Source organism: Microtus oregoni, unplaced genomic scaffold (assembly GCF_018167655.1).
Source record: "Microtus oregoni isolate MIOR12 unplaced genomic scaffold, Mior012 000006F_ref0000085, whole genome shotgun sequence".
Classification (NCBI taxonomy): Eukaryota; Metazoa; Chordata; class Mammalia; order Rodentia; family Cricetidae; genus Microtus; species Microtus oregoni.
This window is the reverse complement of record NW_024543065.1, coordinates 16,053,368-16,070,884: the sequence shown is the minus strand read 5'-3', so window position 1 is coordinate 16,070,884 and position 17,517 is coordinate 16,053,368. Positions and strand designations below refer to the sequence as shown.

General features: G+C 38.9%; 1 pseudogene; it reads right to left on the bottom strand.

Annotated features, from left to right (window-relative positions):
* Window positions 1-15,604: 15,604 nt before the first annotated feature.
* LOC121450010 lies at window positions 15,605-15,908 on the bottom strand (annotated as a pseudogene).
* Between the last annotated feature and the right edge of the window lie 1,609 nt (window positions 15,909-17,517).

Sequence of the window (17,517 nt, the reverse complement as noted above, 5' to 3'; positions counted from 1 at the left end):
CTAGTGCAGCAAACATTTCACCAACAGTCATTTCCTCAGCAGCCCTTCTACGTCCCTCCTTCAAACTAGTTCAACTTTGATCCTGAAACAAGGAAAAATGCATAGGATTAAAAGTATTGACAAAGATATTTATAGGCACAAACACAAAATCCTCAAGAAATTATTTTCAGGTGACTTCAGTTTTGTTTTCAAATAAGAATAACAGTATTTTCTCAAGAAAGAAGTTGTTAAAAAAGACTTTCAATGTATGGAAAGAGAACAATGAGAGCGGGTTATCTTTCAATAGGTGCAGACACATTTCGTAAAATTTAGCAAAAAGTATTTTAAAAAGTTAAAAAAAAAAAAACCTCAGTCCAGCAAACGAAGAACATAGATAAATTCCGGAGCAGATTAAAGATCTTCATGAACGACGCAGCAGAAAGTTCTACATGTCCTTGTGCGAACTGTTTCCATTAGTGCCAGGAAGCCTGGTCGGCGACAGGCTTTAGCTATGGGTATCTGATGGTGTCGCAGAAATGATGCTGGCAAGTGGCCAGCTGCACTGAGCATGTCCGACAGATGGTTTGCATAGAGAAACTTAAGATTTTTTTATGGGTAAACTCTTAAAACTTACAAAGGGCCTCATTGTTGTGCCTGGATAAAATATCAATTGGTTTCATTTTATCAGCAGTAGCAAATTAGCAATAAAAATAATCCAAGGAGTAAACATTACAAAAATCTTTCAGAGACTGTAAAAGCTACTGAAAAAAAAAAAAGGAGGAATAGACGAAAAGGCAAAAAAGTGTTGGTGCTGTGTTTGCAAACTCCAAACGAAAGATGGGAAAGTAGGTAACGCTGGAAGGGATGAACCATGTAACTAACGCTGAGAACATCTGACTCACTCTAGTATAATTACAATCTGCAGGAAAAAGGCTTTCGGGTGCTCATCTTAAGAGACGTTCACTCAACAAGTAATTACTGAATCTGTCCTGCACATGTCTCTCTGCAGGAGGAAGTAAGCACACTCCATCGTGTTCATTGCTGAGTTTGGGGGGTCTTGAGAAGACCAGTTACAGACAGTCTGTGTAATGTGAGGACTGACGAAGGAGCCCTTGGATTAAGTTCCTTCTCATGCCAGTTGAAGAGCTAAGGCTTGCCTGGAGAATGAGAGGCCTTTGAACCTGGGGATGGTTTTCTCCAAATGGCTCAGTAGTGCGACCACTTTGTTCCCCCCAGAAAACTTGAGGAATTTAAATGAATGGGTATTGAGACACATTTCCCTTAGCCACCTGCAACATTTAGGTCTTGTTCTCTCTGCTGGTCTCAACCTACTCCATAACCCAGGCTTCCGTCCAGTTGCGGTCTGGGTCAGGGAACACTGGTCATATAAAGGAACAGCAATTGCGGTTTTTCAAAATGCAGACCTTAGCATTTCCCACTCTGGTCAGCTCAGTGGGTGATACTATTTGTTCTATGCCAAAATACTGGAACTTGCTTCCAAATGGCTTGACCTAAAATAAAGATGATAGAGGAGTTATTTGCTCTGGTTTCCTCTTCCAATTGCTTTGGTTTTTTTTTTTTTTTTTTTTTTCATGGAAACACCAAGGATCTTTTTGCTAGCTGGTTAGGACATATTTTTTATAGGATCCTCTCTTCACCCCAGTGCAGCAAACACTCCTGTTTCAGTGCCTTCTAGAAATTTAACATATAAAGGAAGTATTGTCACCTCCTTGTGTTGGGGGTAACCAAGTGTAAACTTTGTCTAAATCAAAGCTTCTGTTCTACAAAGAGCACCTGCTTGACCAGCACTGATTACTTCAGGATTTCTCAGTGTCTAAACTAAGTGAAGTCACTATGGGTCTTTAGGAAGCAGTCAAAACTCGCCTTATTCCCTGATAACCTCAAAAGCATTAATTTATTTCTCTGCCTGAGTTTTAAACAGATTTTTCACCAAGTATTTCTTCTGATTTTTCTCATTGTGGGATAGACAAACATCACACTATAAATTTTAGTAGAATTTACTATTTTTAAACAATAAACTCATTTCTTTCAATATGCACACATCAGCTTATTTATCGAATGTCTGTATGACCAAGCTGTACTGCAAATGCTCGGCCACCTGTCAAGTTTCATTGCCATTTTTCATCGTAAGTGATATTTTCAGTGACAAGAACGTCACTAAGTGAAGAAAGGATTTCCAGTTTAATTGTTTAGTTTTAAACCCTGATCTGCCTTGCAATTACGGTTTGTGGAGACATACATTTTTAGTTCTGTTACTTCAAATTCACAAGCAGTTTTCAAAATAAATCACTTTAGCGTGATGAGTTTGCTAATAGTTTTGTTAGTGGATGTTTCCCAATACATCTAAAGTAGCTGATTGAACACTGGTCCAGACCTAAACTGTATATTCTCAGCGAACTTTGCCACAGTTAGATGGCCATTCTGGGGCTGAGTTTAGGGTTATCTACTTTACTATCATTTATATTTTCATACACGTATGTGTCCAACAAAAAGGAAAAGAAAGTTGTGACAGGGTTGAAACTAGAAAAGCAGTTAGCTTTATACCCCTCTTCCATGACTCATGGCTCCTTTTGCTTGTCTCCTGTCCTTCCTCATCACCCACTTTTACCCTCTCTTGGTCTTTTTTATTTCCCTCACTAAATTTAATGCTATATCCATGCTTATACTTGTGTGTGTGTTTCAGTTTTCTTTGGAGTTATTACATTTTGTGTATATCACATTTCCATTATCTATTAGTCGGTGGACAGACATTTAGACTGGTTCCATCTCCTGGCTAATGTAAATAAAACAGTAAATGTAGAGGTATGCCCATCTCTGTGGCAGGACAGGAAGGTCTCTGGGTGGCCCTGAAGAGGAACAGGTGACTTATATGGTTCTATTTTTAATATTATGAGAAATCTCCAAACTGCTTTCCAACATGGCTGTCTGAATGTGCACTCTCATCGGCAGCAATATCCTTTTCCCGGCATTCTCTCCTCTCCAGCATGCATTGTCGGATGTGTTGTTGGCAGTCTCTCCCACCGAAGTGGGTTGGTTTCTGAAAGTAGTTTTAACTTGCATTTCCCTGATGTCTAGGAATGTTGAAAACTTTTTTATTTTTTATTTTTTATTTTTTTATTTTTCAAGACAGGGTTTCTCCGTAGCTTTTGGTTCCTGTCCTGGAACTAGCTCTGGTAGACCAGGCTGACCTCGAACTCACAGAGATCCGCCTGCCTCTGCCTCCCGAGTGCTGGGATTAAAGGTGTGAGCCACCACCACCCAGCCTGAAAACTTTTTGAGATAATTATTGGCCATTCATTTTTATTCCTTTAAAATCTGTTCCATCCACTAGCATTTGTTTATTGGCAGTTCATTCTTTGGAATTTATTTTCTGGAGTTCCCTGCAAATTCTGTGTATTAGCACTCCTATCTGGAGTATAGCTGGTGTTTGCTCCCATTTTGTAGGCTGTTTGTGGGGTCTTCTTATGGCTCCCTTTGTAGGAATAAGTCCAGCCCCTTAGGGGGCGTGTTCGCCTCAGGCTAATATTTACCTATAAATCTGGCAAGCATGCTTCTGCTTTCCTGGTCTCCGCAGGAATGGTGGTTCTGTAAGTCTATTTCCCCATTAAACCTGTATATATTTTTACAATCTGTCTACATTCGTTTACGCCGTTACATCCCTTTGCTGTGCAGAAGCCTTTTTATTTCACAAAGTCCCATCTACTGACTCTTGGGGCTAGTTTCTGTGCTGCTGAAATTTTGTGCAGAGAGTTCAACAAAACAACAATAATCCTAAGTATTTACATAGCAACATTTCTGAAGCTGCCAGCAATGAGTGTTCTGTGACCAACCTCTCAAACCTTTTAACCTAATGGTAGATGAATTTGGCTTACAGCTTAATTACTGGCTGGAGCTGCTCTAAAAATTGTTAAGCCATCACATGTTAAGAACTCAAAAAAAAAATCAGCTTCCCAATGAACTCCAGTACGTTGTGTGAATGCTCTTTTTCTGGTGAGTTAGTTAATAGTTTACAATTTCACATAAAAGTTATTCTTTTGCCATAACATATACTTCAATATTTGTTCTTTAAAACCAGCAGAGTTTCCTATATTCCTTTTCTCTTTTCTTCATCCTGCCTTTCTTCCTTTTCATTTTGTCTTTTCACTAGTAGCTGGTCTCTAGAAATGTCACCAGCAGCAGTGGGGCATGGGCCAGTGACATGGCTCCACATTGCTACCTTAGTACACCTTATTTGGCTGAAGTTGGGGTTCTCAACTTCTCTGCAGAAGAGAATTTTAGAACGAGAAGAGGTAGAGTGTGTGTAAAGGAGGTGTTACCATTTAAGCATGGGAACAGAGACTAATGTTTTGTTGGACAAACATTTTGGTTGAATACATAAATATTTAACCTATATATTCCAGTACCTCTGTATACCTTTTGCCATTCTAAAGACATTGGTTTCTTTTCTGGTTTCTGTTATTTTGACAATAATAGTTTCACAACAACCACAGTTGCCCCGTGGCCTTAAATTTTTCTTCTTTGGCTCCGACTCAGCATCACATCAGGAAAGTCAGGTAGACACCCAAAATGTGGACAAAACTAACACTAATGTTTCCTCCCCAAGGACCAGAGTGTTGAACGTCTCTATGTTACATGCATGCTTAAGTATACACAATGAATTAGTCACCACCAAGTATCACAGTTGTATGAAATTCTAGCTGAAAGGTGCTTTTATCAGTTGCTACAGTATAGTTTTATAAACAATGGCCGATGTTACAAACAGCAAGGATTAACAGAAATTCAGAGTGATTGACTAAAGCAGCTAGTAAGATTAAAAAAAAAACAGTCATCTAAAATATATATTGAAGACGTGCTGAGAAAAAAAAATATAGTCATGCTATCAAATTCTAGAGATTGATTTAAGCCTGCTACTCCCGAGAAAAAGTACACTGCACTTAGTGCTGACTTGAATTTAGGGTCCAAGGGGAGAGCCACTGTTTTCTTTCAGCATGAAGCTGCAACCTCACACAGTACAGACAGAGCCAGGAGGGGTTGTGCTGCCACCCATCCTGGTTTGTGGGTGTGTCACAGATACTTTTGCAGTTCAAATCTATGTTAATCATCACTTTTAGAATGTGTCAAAGGACTCAAAATAACCGAAGAATCCCAAGCACAAGGCTTTTTAAATTTTTTATAATCTACCAGACAAGGTTTTATGCTATTTATCTTCTAATTATCCCATGTCTCTCTTTTATTTTCATTTCTGACACATACTTTAGGAATAAGTCATAGAAAAATCTTGGTGGTATGATTATAATACCAGAGTCTGGATTGGATGTTGGATGATTTCTAAAATTGTTTGATGAAAGAAAGGGCTAAAATTGTTTTGTTTGTTTATATTTTTGTTAAGATAAATTGAAAATTATTGCAGTATAGATTCCAGTGGGAAAAGGAAACATATTTTGTAAAACACATTGTAGGGGAAGAGAGAACAAAAGAGAATGAGAGAGAATTATTTCCAAGAATTCTTTTTTTCTCAGAACACTTATGTAGTATTGCAATGAGGTAATAAAGGGTCCAGGGACATAATTTCATTTGTCACTGCTGGCTGTATTAATCTTCACTGTGATATAGGGTTCCTGAGACAAAGTCATACTACTTCCTTGTCATGAGATAAGATGTAGTTCTGTGTCATTTTTATTCCTAACTTAGAAATAAAAAGTAAGAAAAATGGTACTTTATCCAAGGTCGCACACATATCTGCAATCCTGTGTACACAGGTACATCTTGGGGAATTTTTCACCCTGAGAGAAAAAAAATAAAGAAGGAAAGGGAGTAAGAAAGGAAGGAAGGAAGGAAGGAAAGAAGAAAGAAGGAAGGAAGAAAAGAAAGTGTGAGCAGGCAGATGACAAAGGGAAAGAGAGAGGAAATGGGTGAGAGAGGAGGAAGTAGGAGGGAAAAGGTTGGAAAGTGGGAGGGGGAAAGAGAGAAAAGAGAAATAAAGGTATCTATGTAGAAAATATTTATATACATTGGTGGTGGCGGTTCATGCCTTTGATTCCATCACTTGGGAGGCAGAAGCAGGTGGATCTCTGTGAGTTTGAGACCAGCTTGCTCTACAGAGTGAGTTCCAGGACAGCCAAAGCTATATAGAGAAACCCTGTCTGAAAAACAAACAAACAAAAACAAAAACAAACATAAAAAAACCACATGGCTTAGATTTTCCTTCATTTTGAATTTAGGTAATTTATTAATTAGTATGTTTTTTCCTTCTCCTTGTAAATTTTGTATATGGTTTGGTCTCACATATTTAGTTATTAGTTTGTAGATATGCTACAATCATATGGCTTTCCAATTAAAAAAATTCTACATTCTTTTTTTCTAGGTAGTCATGGTATCTAACAGTGTTCTCACAGTGAGGAATAATAAATCACATACATTTTCAAGTTAGTGTACTTTTTACAGATGTCTGGGGTGATTTAGGAAGCCATCTTTTGTGTTCTGTGTGATGAATCCTATCAAACATTAAACACCAGAGATAAGTTCTAGACGAGTTCTACTAACTAGTGTGGGAAGTCCTGTCTGTGTTGCTTTTATTGGTTATTAAATAAAGAAACTGCTTTTGCCTATAATAGGGCAGAATAGAGCTAGGTGGTAAAACTAAACTGAATGCTGGGAGAAAGTAGGCAGAGTCAGGGAGAAACCTTGTAGCCACCACAGGAGACAGACACTTCTGTTGGAGCCTGTGGAAACTTTGACAGTAGGTCACTACCTTGTGGTGATGAGCAGATTAATGGAGATATAAAATATAAGAAATATCTAGAAATACACTTAAGTTATTGGCCAAACAATATTGCAAATAATATAGTTTCTGTGCGATTATTTCTGATCTGAGCGGCCAGAAATGAAGGAGCAGCCCCCGCCAACAACTAATCTCTTCATTCTGCACAGGATCAGGATTTCAGAAGAAACTGGGTATCACTTATTTCAATATTGACCTTTTGCAAATAAGGCACATGTCTAAGAGCTGGGACGTGGTCATTGAGTAACTGAGGTCAGACACACAGTTGATGGCAATGGTGAAGCTTGATCCAGGGCCCTTGCTTGCTGATTCAGGTGTTTTCTCTTCTTACCTAGTTTCTTTCATCATTGCTGAATTTATCAAATAGACATGTCCTTGTTATAGCTTGTGTACACTTAAATATTGTTACTCTAAAGAATCAAATGAGTGATTCCCATTAAGTAACCTTTTTATGTTAATGCATAAAAATTTGTTCTGAAATCAAGGGTGAAATTATGTATATTCATGCAGCTCCAAATTATAAAAACACAACCCAAGATTTTAATCTGACCAAATGCTTTCTACTTCTCCCATAAAGTGTTACTATCATAAATGGTTCAGGTCTTGTATTCAGTGTATTACTTCAAAATATTTCAAAATGTTGATTTATTTTGATAAATTAATTCCCCCTACACCTTCTATACTTCCTTTTTAAGGTCTTCTAAATTAAAATCACATTCCTTAAACAAATATCAGTAATTTATGTTAACCTAAATAGTTCTTAGCCACCTCTCAACTCAGAGATTTATATATGTGTGTGTGTGTGTTTGTGTGTGAATATTGGCCAACTACTTGTTAACTGTGCTTGAATTGCTACATTCCTTTTCCTTAATTTTAATATGCTTATAATTTACATACATAAATATTGCTACCCATGAGAAATTTGGTCAGAGATTATATTTTATTTACTGATTACTAAACTACATTTAATTGGACCAAATAAAGTTTTTGTAATTCCTTAGCCACCCAAAAGACTGCACTTCCGGGTTCTGAGGCCAGTCCATGTATCCCAGGTGCACGTGCATGAGTCACCCGCCATCTGCGTCACCAGCGTCTGATGTAGAAGCACCCCCCCCTCCCCCCCCCCCCCCCCCCCCCCCCCCGCACAGGCGCAGGGTGTAGTGTTTCCCACCATCAGCATCTGATGTAGATATGTCTTTCCCCTCCTGCACATGTGCTGGGAAACCGTTAAAAGCTAAAGGTGCCATTTCCACAGCCTCTTCTTCCACTCCCTCTGTCTACCCCCTCTGTTCACCACTCCCCCAAGCTCGGCCGCACAGATCTTCTTAATAAACTTATACACGTGGGTTTGCTTATGTCTCGTGCTCTATCCCCATCTGCGCAGGACATTTTAGTTCTAATATGTGTTTTCCCACAACCCCATCCTATTAGTAGTCATAAGAAGTCATCGAAAGTGGCCTCCATCACGTGTGCTTTATCTATGCGGGTTTCTGGAGCTGAAGTAGAGGAAAAACCTAATGGGGCTGAGAATAAAGGACAAAAAGTGCATCCAAAGACCAGACTGGAAGAGAGGGACATGGGAACAGTGAAGATGAAAAATATACTTTCTAATCAATAATTGTTAATTGGTCATGAAAATGATGAAGAAGCAACACTAACTCCAAAGTTTCCTTGCCTGAGAATACTACTAGGTCTAATACAAAGACCTCTTTCATTCTAACAAAAGAAAATCTAATATTTATTCATTCAAAATATTTTAGCATATATTATATCCTAATTTTTAACATTATTCTCCTATCTTACGTTATGAGATACAAGTTTTTCATTACTCTGTTTGGGATTCCTTAAACAGGAGTTGACTTTTGTGACTATGTATTCATGCTTTCCTTTGGCAGGACTTTTTTCAAACAAATAGAAATGTCATCAAAGTCCTATTAAACGGTCCCCAATAAGCCACCCTTTACCTATAGCAGTTCTATTTTTCAGCTTGACTGGTAGGTTTTTCAGTCTTGTTTATATAGGCAGTGCCGTTTTCTATGTCTTTAAGTGTCTACTCTTTTCAACTAATAGAAAGAAAAATAAATATCCAATCAGGTGTAAAAAGCCAAAATCATCATCTTTCTGACTTAGAAATGACTATTGTGTTTATTTAACCCACGTGTGAATGGCTGTATCCTCACAATAATTGCATCAGCCATGTATCCCGGAAATCAGAGCAGATAGAGATAACCACCACTAGTCAGAGCACATACTCTGCAGCTGAGAAACCCAGCAAAGCAGCTCTCTCCCTCCTGCTTCCTATGCCCTTTGTCTATCTCCAATAAAAGGTTAAATGAATATGCGTCATTTCTTTGACTCTCACTGAAATGCATATTTTAGTTATTAATAAACTTTGAAGAAAAAACATTAAAAATGTCAAGAGATGATAAATCACCATGGGGCTTCCTTATAATTTATTATTTTCTTTAGTTTTTGGATGTCTAATGGTGACATGTTCATGGCTTCTGACTCTTCTAGGTTTCCTGCAGACAGTGATGTTCCAAAATTTCCTTATGCCCACCAATTACCAATGCTTTTCAGCCACCCACAAAAAAAGTATGCATTCTTTTTTGTCCCCTTCACAAGTTCTTGTTCTCTTTTGATGCTTTTAGAAATCAAATCATGTGTGAAGCAAGACCATTTTTCACGTTCCTAGCACAGTAGAGGATCAGTCAAAATATTTGTACAAGACATGCCGTGCTTCATGGATGGCTGGTGCTAATTAGATGGAGGCCGGTAGGCGAGGCTTCTCTCCAGGGCACAGATGGATTCAGATATTCTGATAGAGACAATTGAATTGGAAGAATGACGGAATTCGTTCCAATTAGTCTGAGCGAAGCATCAGAAATGAAATCAACATAACAGTGCCCCTGTCCTTTACTGTCAAGAGTGGAGACCGGGATTTATCTTGCATACGTGCCTCAAATGCATCTTACCAGGGCAACGTGTACCGCCTACCCTAATCCTGCCTCCACGGGAAAAGATTAAAAGGCTTGAGCAATTATAAAGCTAAAGATTGCAATGCGTGATGTGATTTATAAGTGGATAGCAAGGAGAAAGAGGCTGTAACAGGTTCCAGCCAGCATCTCTCTCTCTCTCAGGTGTGCTTTTGTTTTGAGGAAGGAGAAGGCGGTTACTTTTTCATGAGTCACTATGGCAAAATCATTGCATAGCTTGTGCGTCTCCAGTACATAGAGGGTGGCTTGTCTCTTACGGAGTTCAGTATGTTGCCTTCAGTAATAAATAGTACTTTATTTTATAATGCCTCATGAATTTTGTCGTGAATATTGTTTAACCATGCCATGCTACCTTGTTGAGTTAGTCAATGCTGCTTCAAACTTTGGTGGTGGGGGAGGGGCAGTGAGAGTTTATCCTGGCCTGCATTAGTTACTATGAGTACCCCTGAGTCAGTACTGCTGTGACCTGTGAGATCTTCTGCAGCGAGAACCTCAAAGAATACAAATATTTGAATAGATGATAGGAGAGAAAACTTAACTATTTTTAATGTTACATAAGAAAATAAACCCTAAATAAGAAAGTAAGTTTTAAAATGTCAAAGTTTGAAAATAAGTTTCAAGAAGGCAGTTTTTCCCCCCAAATAATTCTCATTTATCCCTGGGCTTGTCAAGTACTCCTTGGTTTCCATGATATTGCAAATGTGCAGGTACACATTTCTTACTTACAACCCTTTTACCATATTAAAAACTGACGTATTAAATACAGACTCTATACTAACTACATTGACATTCATTGTGACATTATACATTACTTTATTGTTCTGATTTGATAGATAGAAAATTAGGTTCAAGACACATAACTTGCTCAAAACTATATAGCTAGTGAGTTGTTGGACACAGAATTTAGACCACAGCAAGTCTGACTGCTGATATTAATCATGCTTTTAAAAAAACTGTATGATTAGATGTTAAATACATCATTGTTGTGTTATTTTTATGTATATTATATTATTTTTTAACATCTGTTTTTTGTGTGTATGCACGTGTGTGTGTGTGTGTGTGCATGCCACAGCATGCTTATGGAGGTCAGAGGACAACTTTCTGACAGCTATTTTCTCTGTTTGCAAAGTAAGTTCTAGGAATAGCTTGGCAGGAAATACCCATACCCAGTAAGCCTTCTTGCCAGTACATATGAAGTTATGATAAAGTATGCAATACATATGTATGTATTCATTTCTATTATTGATCTGACAGTTTTGAATTTTTAGCTACATGACATCATAACAGAAATAAGATTGGACCTGAATGACAGATGAGCGGATCAGGTTGCTTGTACTGAGACTGATGACCTGAACTTAATCTCTGGAATTCACATGGTGGAAGGAGAGAACCAACTCACACAAATTATCCTCCGACCTCTATTCATATGCTGTGGCATGCTCATGCCACCAGCCTTCTCCCCCGCCACAAAGAAATAAATAAATGTAAAATAATAAATAATTACATAACACATTTTTCATTATTCTGATAGAATTTAAATTTTTGTGGAGTATTGGACACTGCTGCCAACTGGTAAGCATACGAACACAACAAAATGTTCAGGGCAGTGTCCACACCATAGCAAGAGCTCAAGATATTTGTAAAATAATCCAATGGAAAACATCAAATGGTAAGCAAGAAAATAGTCTTTAAATTCACAGGAGAAAAGAAATAATGTTCTCAAAACGTGAATTAAAATACTATAACAAGAGAAAAGTTTGATCTGCAACTAAGTCTAAAAAGAGTATGTAAATTATGCATATGCACAGACTTTCATACAAATAAATTCACATTTTTTCTCAAAATGTCATATCTGATAGTGGTAATGATGACGTTTTAATGGCTAGTGCCATTAGGGGGAAGAAAGATGCTCACACATCTGTATGCCAGGAGCTCTGAAGCCTGAGTAAAGAGTATGCATTATAAGCTTGAGTGTCAAAAGCATGTCAGCACTGTTGGCATATAAGAGGTGCACATTAACTTCTATGTACTTGAAATTAAATGACTAACTTTTCATATGTAAATTTAAACCATTTTTCTGAAATGATAATAAATCTCCATTCAACCAGCTTGCTTTGGAAAAATCCAGTGTAGTAGTTAAATATCAACAGTCGGTGTAATAATTTAAGAATTCGTTCAGAGCCCAAGCTTCCCTCCCCAGCTATAGGACTGGTGCTGGAGGGAGGACTATCTGTCAACTCTTCCTCACATGACTGGCTGCCTCCCGACTCCTTCAGCATCAAAACAGGGGTGATGCAAAAGAGAGCACGGATAGGGAAAGGACCAAAAAAGAGTCTAGGTGACAAATTTTTCTAGATCTGGTACTCTAAAGTTTTGGAAATGGTCAAATGTACTACTACATTTGTGGATCCTTAGATAACTTCGCAATACTTGATGTGTTGCCTTGAAGTTTACTGATTGTGGGCTGATGCAACTGTTTTGCCTTCCTCAGTCCTTGAGCATCCCCTGGACCACCTTAGCATCCTTTTATGAAGGATTTTCTACCATTCTGGATAGCATATACAATACTACTCTTGGACAGGCTGTAGAATGGCTCCATTAGACAAATACCTTTATTTATTTGTATATTATTTGCTTATTGTGTGTGCATATGTGTCTACGGGTGTGACACATATGTGCTACTGTGTCCATGTGAAGGTCGTAGGTGGAGGGAGTTGGTTCTTTTCTTCCACCATGTGGGTCTTAGAGAATCAAACTCAGGTCCTTGGAACTTGGAGGTAAATGTTTTTACCATTTTGTGACACATAGATCACCCCTTGAAATTATAACAACCTTGGCCTTGTGTTGACCACAGTTTTTTCCTCAGCAAAAGTCCTCTGCTTTACTGCCTCCTTCAGCAATTTATCCAACTTTTTGGCTCTGTCTTCATTTTGACATGTGTAGCGGCTTTTTCAGAAGTCTCAGTCACTGTCCTTGAGGTAAGCGGTAAGCCTCCTGGCCACTCTCCAGTGGAGTGACAGTTGGCATACCTTATTGATAGCTCTCTGTAGGGAAAGTCTCTCTTCAATCACAAAGTTTCACCCACAACTTCTACCCTTTTAAATATGGAAGATGTTTTGAAAATTGACTTTAATCTCTGTTTTGTACATTATATTTAGGTGATCAAATAGCTGTGCCTCAGGTAAAATGGAGATAGAGTTAAAGACAGGATCTCTACTGTCTCAGTCTAGTTGAAGATGGCTAAATTTCTGATCCACTTGCTTAAACTTGCAGGGTGCTCCAATTACAGGCCCACACACCACATCTAGTTCTGTGAAGCTGGGGCCGAACACTCTGCCGACCGAGCTGCATCACCATCCTTACGTTTTTTTTTTCTTTTTTTCATTACTGCTCTTATTGACAGTCTCCTTTTGTAGCCCAGACTGGCCTCAAACTAGCAATTCTCCTTCCTCAGCTTCCCAACTGCTGAGATTGTAGATGAACACCCACCACATCTGGTTACAGGAACATGAAACCAAAGGCACTTTGAAAAATGGCAGTATTAAGGATAGGACCCAGGGTTTCACACATGCTGGGCAAATGCTTTAACACTGAGCAAGATGTTAATACTTGGCAATCTTGTGTAACAGTTTCTACATATAATCATCTGTATTCAATGATCATCCCTCTGCTGAATTTACCAGGAGTTCCAGATGTGTTCTCAAAGTAAGGGACATGGGAGTTATGGGAACACCTTTGAATCTATTTATCACAACATGATAAACAATGAAAACGCATTAGATCCATATGGGTATTCACCCATGAGTGTGGCTATGTGTCTACAAGATTCTACAGCTATGGAGAAAACATGGACAGGCACTAGGATTTGACATCAGTCATTTTAGGAGAAGGGTATAGAACATATTAGCATGAAAAGGAGAAATAGGGGAGGAAAAATGTAACAATTTAAGAATAAGAATGCAGGGGCTGAAGAGATGGATCAGCAGCCGAGATTACTTGCTGCTCTTGAGGAAGACCAGAATTGGGCACACCCACCCACATCAAGCAGCTGAGCACTATCTGTACGTCCAGCTCCAGGAGATCACATGCCCTCTTCTCGCCTCTTTGGGCACCTGCATGCCCATGTTATATTTACACACACACACACACACACACACACACACACACACACACACACACACGCGCACGCACACATGCACATGAAAATAGAAATAAATATAATAAATATAACCATTTATATAAATGTAGCATTTATTTTCTCATGTAACATGTGATCTATTTACATATATATATCATGTTTGAAGAAATTTATGAATACTACTTTAACAAAAGAAAAAGATTTACTCTTTGTGTCTCATAAAATGCTTCTATAAAGTTGACTGTGGGCCTAAGTGTTATTTGTTTTAAGGATAAAGTGAAAATAGCAACACCAGAAGAAGCAAAGATGTTAGTAACTAAAATAAATTTTTATCCTTAAAATATTGGAGACTTTGGGGATCTTAAGTTGTTTCCATGCATGAGTGTAGCAATTCAACTTTAAATCAGATCCCACATGTTTGTGTGTGCTTGTGTGTGCAAGAGCATGTGCACACACACACACACACATCTCACACAAACCCAGTCATATTCTACCAAAGCAATGATTGCTTTAAATATGGCTTACAGAATTAGGAGGTGGAATTCAGTAAAGCAATGTCATGATACTAAAAGCTAACTATAGAGTGTTTTGGTTTTCCCAGGAAAAAGCAAGCAAAACTGTAGACCAGCTTCCCCATAGTTCAGACAGTTTAAATAATCCCAGTAGGTGGAAACCAGTGACCGTAGATAAGCTGAAAATGGTATAACATAATCATCTATATGCCTGTTTATTTTGTTTTAACAAAATTCAGTTGTCATTCAGAATCCCAGTGTGTTCAGTTGAAAGCAGGAGAAACTGAGCCAGTGAGGTGAGTTAGAGAAAAATCACACGGCTGCCTGGTCTGGCAGTCTGTGTTCATTTTCCAGGTCCCACGTGGTGGACGGAAGGAACTGACTCCCACAAATTGTTCTCTCCCCTTTGAACCTGGACTGGAGACTGGTTCAGTGGCTAAAATCACTCGTTGCTTTTGCAGAGAGCTAGGATTCAATTCCCAGCACCTACCTGGTCGCTCGCAACCATCTGTAACTCTGTTGCCCAGAAATCTGAAACCTTCTTAACTTTGTGGACATCAGGCAGATATGAGGTGCACATACACACATGTAAGCAAAACACTTATATATGTAAAATAATAAAACAAATATATCTATAAGGCATATTTTTGACTTTCATTTCCCAGCTGTGGCACATGCAACATTCTTTACCACATATACACAAAGAAAGTATTAGATTTTTTTTTTCTTTCTGGATTTGGAAACAGTGTTCCTTTGTGTAGTTTTGGCTGCCCTGGAACTCACTCTGTAGACCAGGTTGGCTTTGAACTCACAGAGATCTGCCTGTCTCTCTCTCCTGAGTGCTGGGGTTAAAGTGCCACCTGCACTCCCACCCACATCCCATCCCCAACCTATACATTGTTTTTTTTTAACAGAAAGAATAAGAAAAGAAAAGGGGAAAGTCTTCTAGGTATGTTGATTGCATTGGTAGGCCTACAGAAACTGGGCATCTGTGAAATTCTCCTGGGTCTGTCTGCTTTAAGGTCACAGTCACCACCTCACTGCTCCTCTCTCTGGAGCATCAGACGCTTTGACACCTTTTGCAGTTTCTCTCTTTCTTCATCCAGACTCTTTATGCCGTCATTCATTTAAATTTTTAATATTGAAAAGATTAGCACTGTGTTATCATTAACTTTATTTAACAGTCTAGGGGTTTGGCAGCCATCGTCGCACGGGTGAGATTTCAGGTGCGGTTGGGAATTCAGCTTTGTCCGTGGAGCTGTTAGTGTAGACAACCTTGTAGGTCAAACACATCTAAACTTTTCTCACAGCACACGTGACCGTCACTCTAAATCCTTCTCAGCAAACTGGCCTGGCCGGTCCTTCAGCATGGCCTTTATTATTCCCCGTGTTACTGCTTGCTCTCTTTCTACGATAAATTTATGACCTCCAGATGGAATTAATTGGACACTCATGGCATCAGGCTCTTCACAGCCACTGTAGGTCTTTCAAAATGTAAAACTTTGTTCCTACCGGGACCTAAATAGTCTCCTGGTGAGGCAAGGACACAGTTACCTGCCTGTGTCTAAAGGAAAAACCTAGTGTTCCCCTTTCCCTACATTTTTAATTCAGCATGCTCCCTCCCACTGGCAGAATGGAACATGGTTCCCCGCCTACCCTTCGCATCCCTGTGAAGACATGTCTCCTTTGTCTTTATTGGTGTGTGTTTTTAATTGGTCACCTCCGGCAAAAGGGCACTCCGTCCATCTACTTAGCATCAGTTATGCATGCTGTGATGTGTTTATTAGCAATAGGTGTTGATAAATTGACACAGCTTTTAGTTAGTTTGTAATGTATCTGTCCTCAATGACTCCACGCACTCATACACCATGTTCTCCTTAGTACTTTCTGTTCTTTGTGACTCGAACACTTCATAGCTGAAGCAATCATAGCAACCAGGCATCATGTTTCTAAGGTCTATTAAGTCTCCTAGACCCAGGGATGGTGTAGGAGGGTCTTCTTTCTATGTATTGTTTTCTTTGGTTGAATAAAGAAGCTTCCTTGGCCTTTGGATAGGGGAGGCCTTAGGTGGGCAGAGAAGAAAGAACAGGATGCTGGGAAGAAGGCAGGCTGAGAGATCCTCCATGGAGGAGCTGCCAGGTAAGACATGCTGAATCTCTTCCGGTAAGCCACAGTCACACGGTGATACACAGATTTAATAGAAATGGGTTAATCAAGATGGAGAGTTAGTCAATAAGAGGCTAGAGCTAATGGGACAGGCAGTAATTTAATTAATACAATTTCCGTGTGGTTATTTTGGGGGTTAGGCTCGCCGGGTGGCTGGATGCAGCCCGCCACTCTTCTTACTACACAGGGAACAGGAGTACTTGTCTTTATGTATGTATTTTGCAACCTTGATCGGAATCGCTCGGGAAGGGTGAAAGAACAGACTTTACATTAGTTGAGTATGGCCTTTGAGCCCAGCATTCAGGAGGCAGAGGCAGGCAGATCTCTGGGAGTTCAAGCTCAAGGCCAGCCTGACCTGTGTAGTAGTGAGTTCCAGGACAGCCAGAGCTACTCAGACAAACCCTGCCTGTAAAACCAAACCAAACCAAACAACAGTAAAAAGAAAAGTCCTTGCTGACAGATTCCTGAACTATTGTTTTGCATTTTTGTACTTGAAATTCACTGTAAATGATCTTTCAAATTAAAATTAAGAAGGAAAAAAGGAACAATTTTAAAGTTTTACAGATTGAGAAGAATTCTAGGAATTGACTTAAGTGATTCTGAGATTATGACAAAAGTCAGTGTATTTCTTAAATTTACTTCTGTTTGATTTTATGTGACCTAATGAGTATGAGTAAGTATTAAATACTTGCATTTTTAGCTTGAATGAGTTTGTTCCAAAGATTGTGTATTTTGCTTTGACAGATTCAGAAATTGTGCTTGACCAATGAATAAAATGCTTGAGAATCAGCATATGAGATGGGCCTGTCTGTAGCTGAATATTGCTGAAGCAAACATGAGACACCTATACCATTCCATAACCAGAACTGAGTTCAGGTCTTAATAAAATCAATTCTATGCTCTCAGATTATATAGTGTAGTATT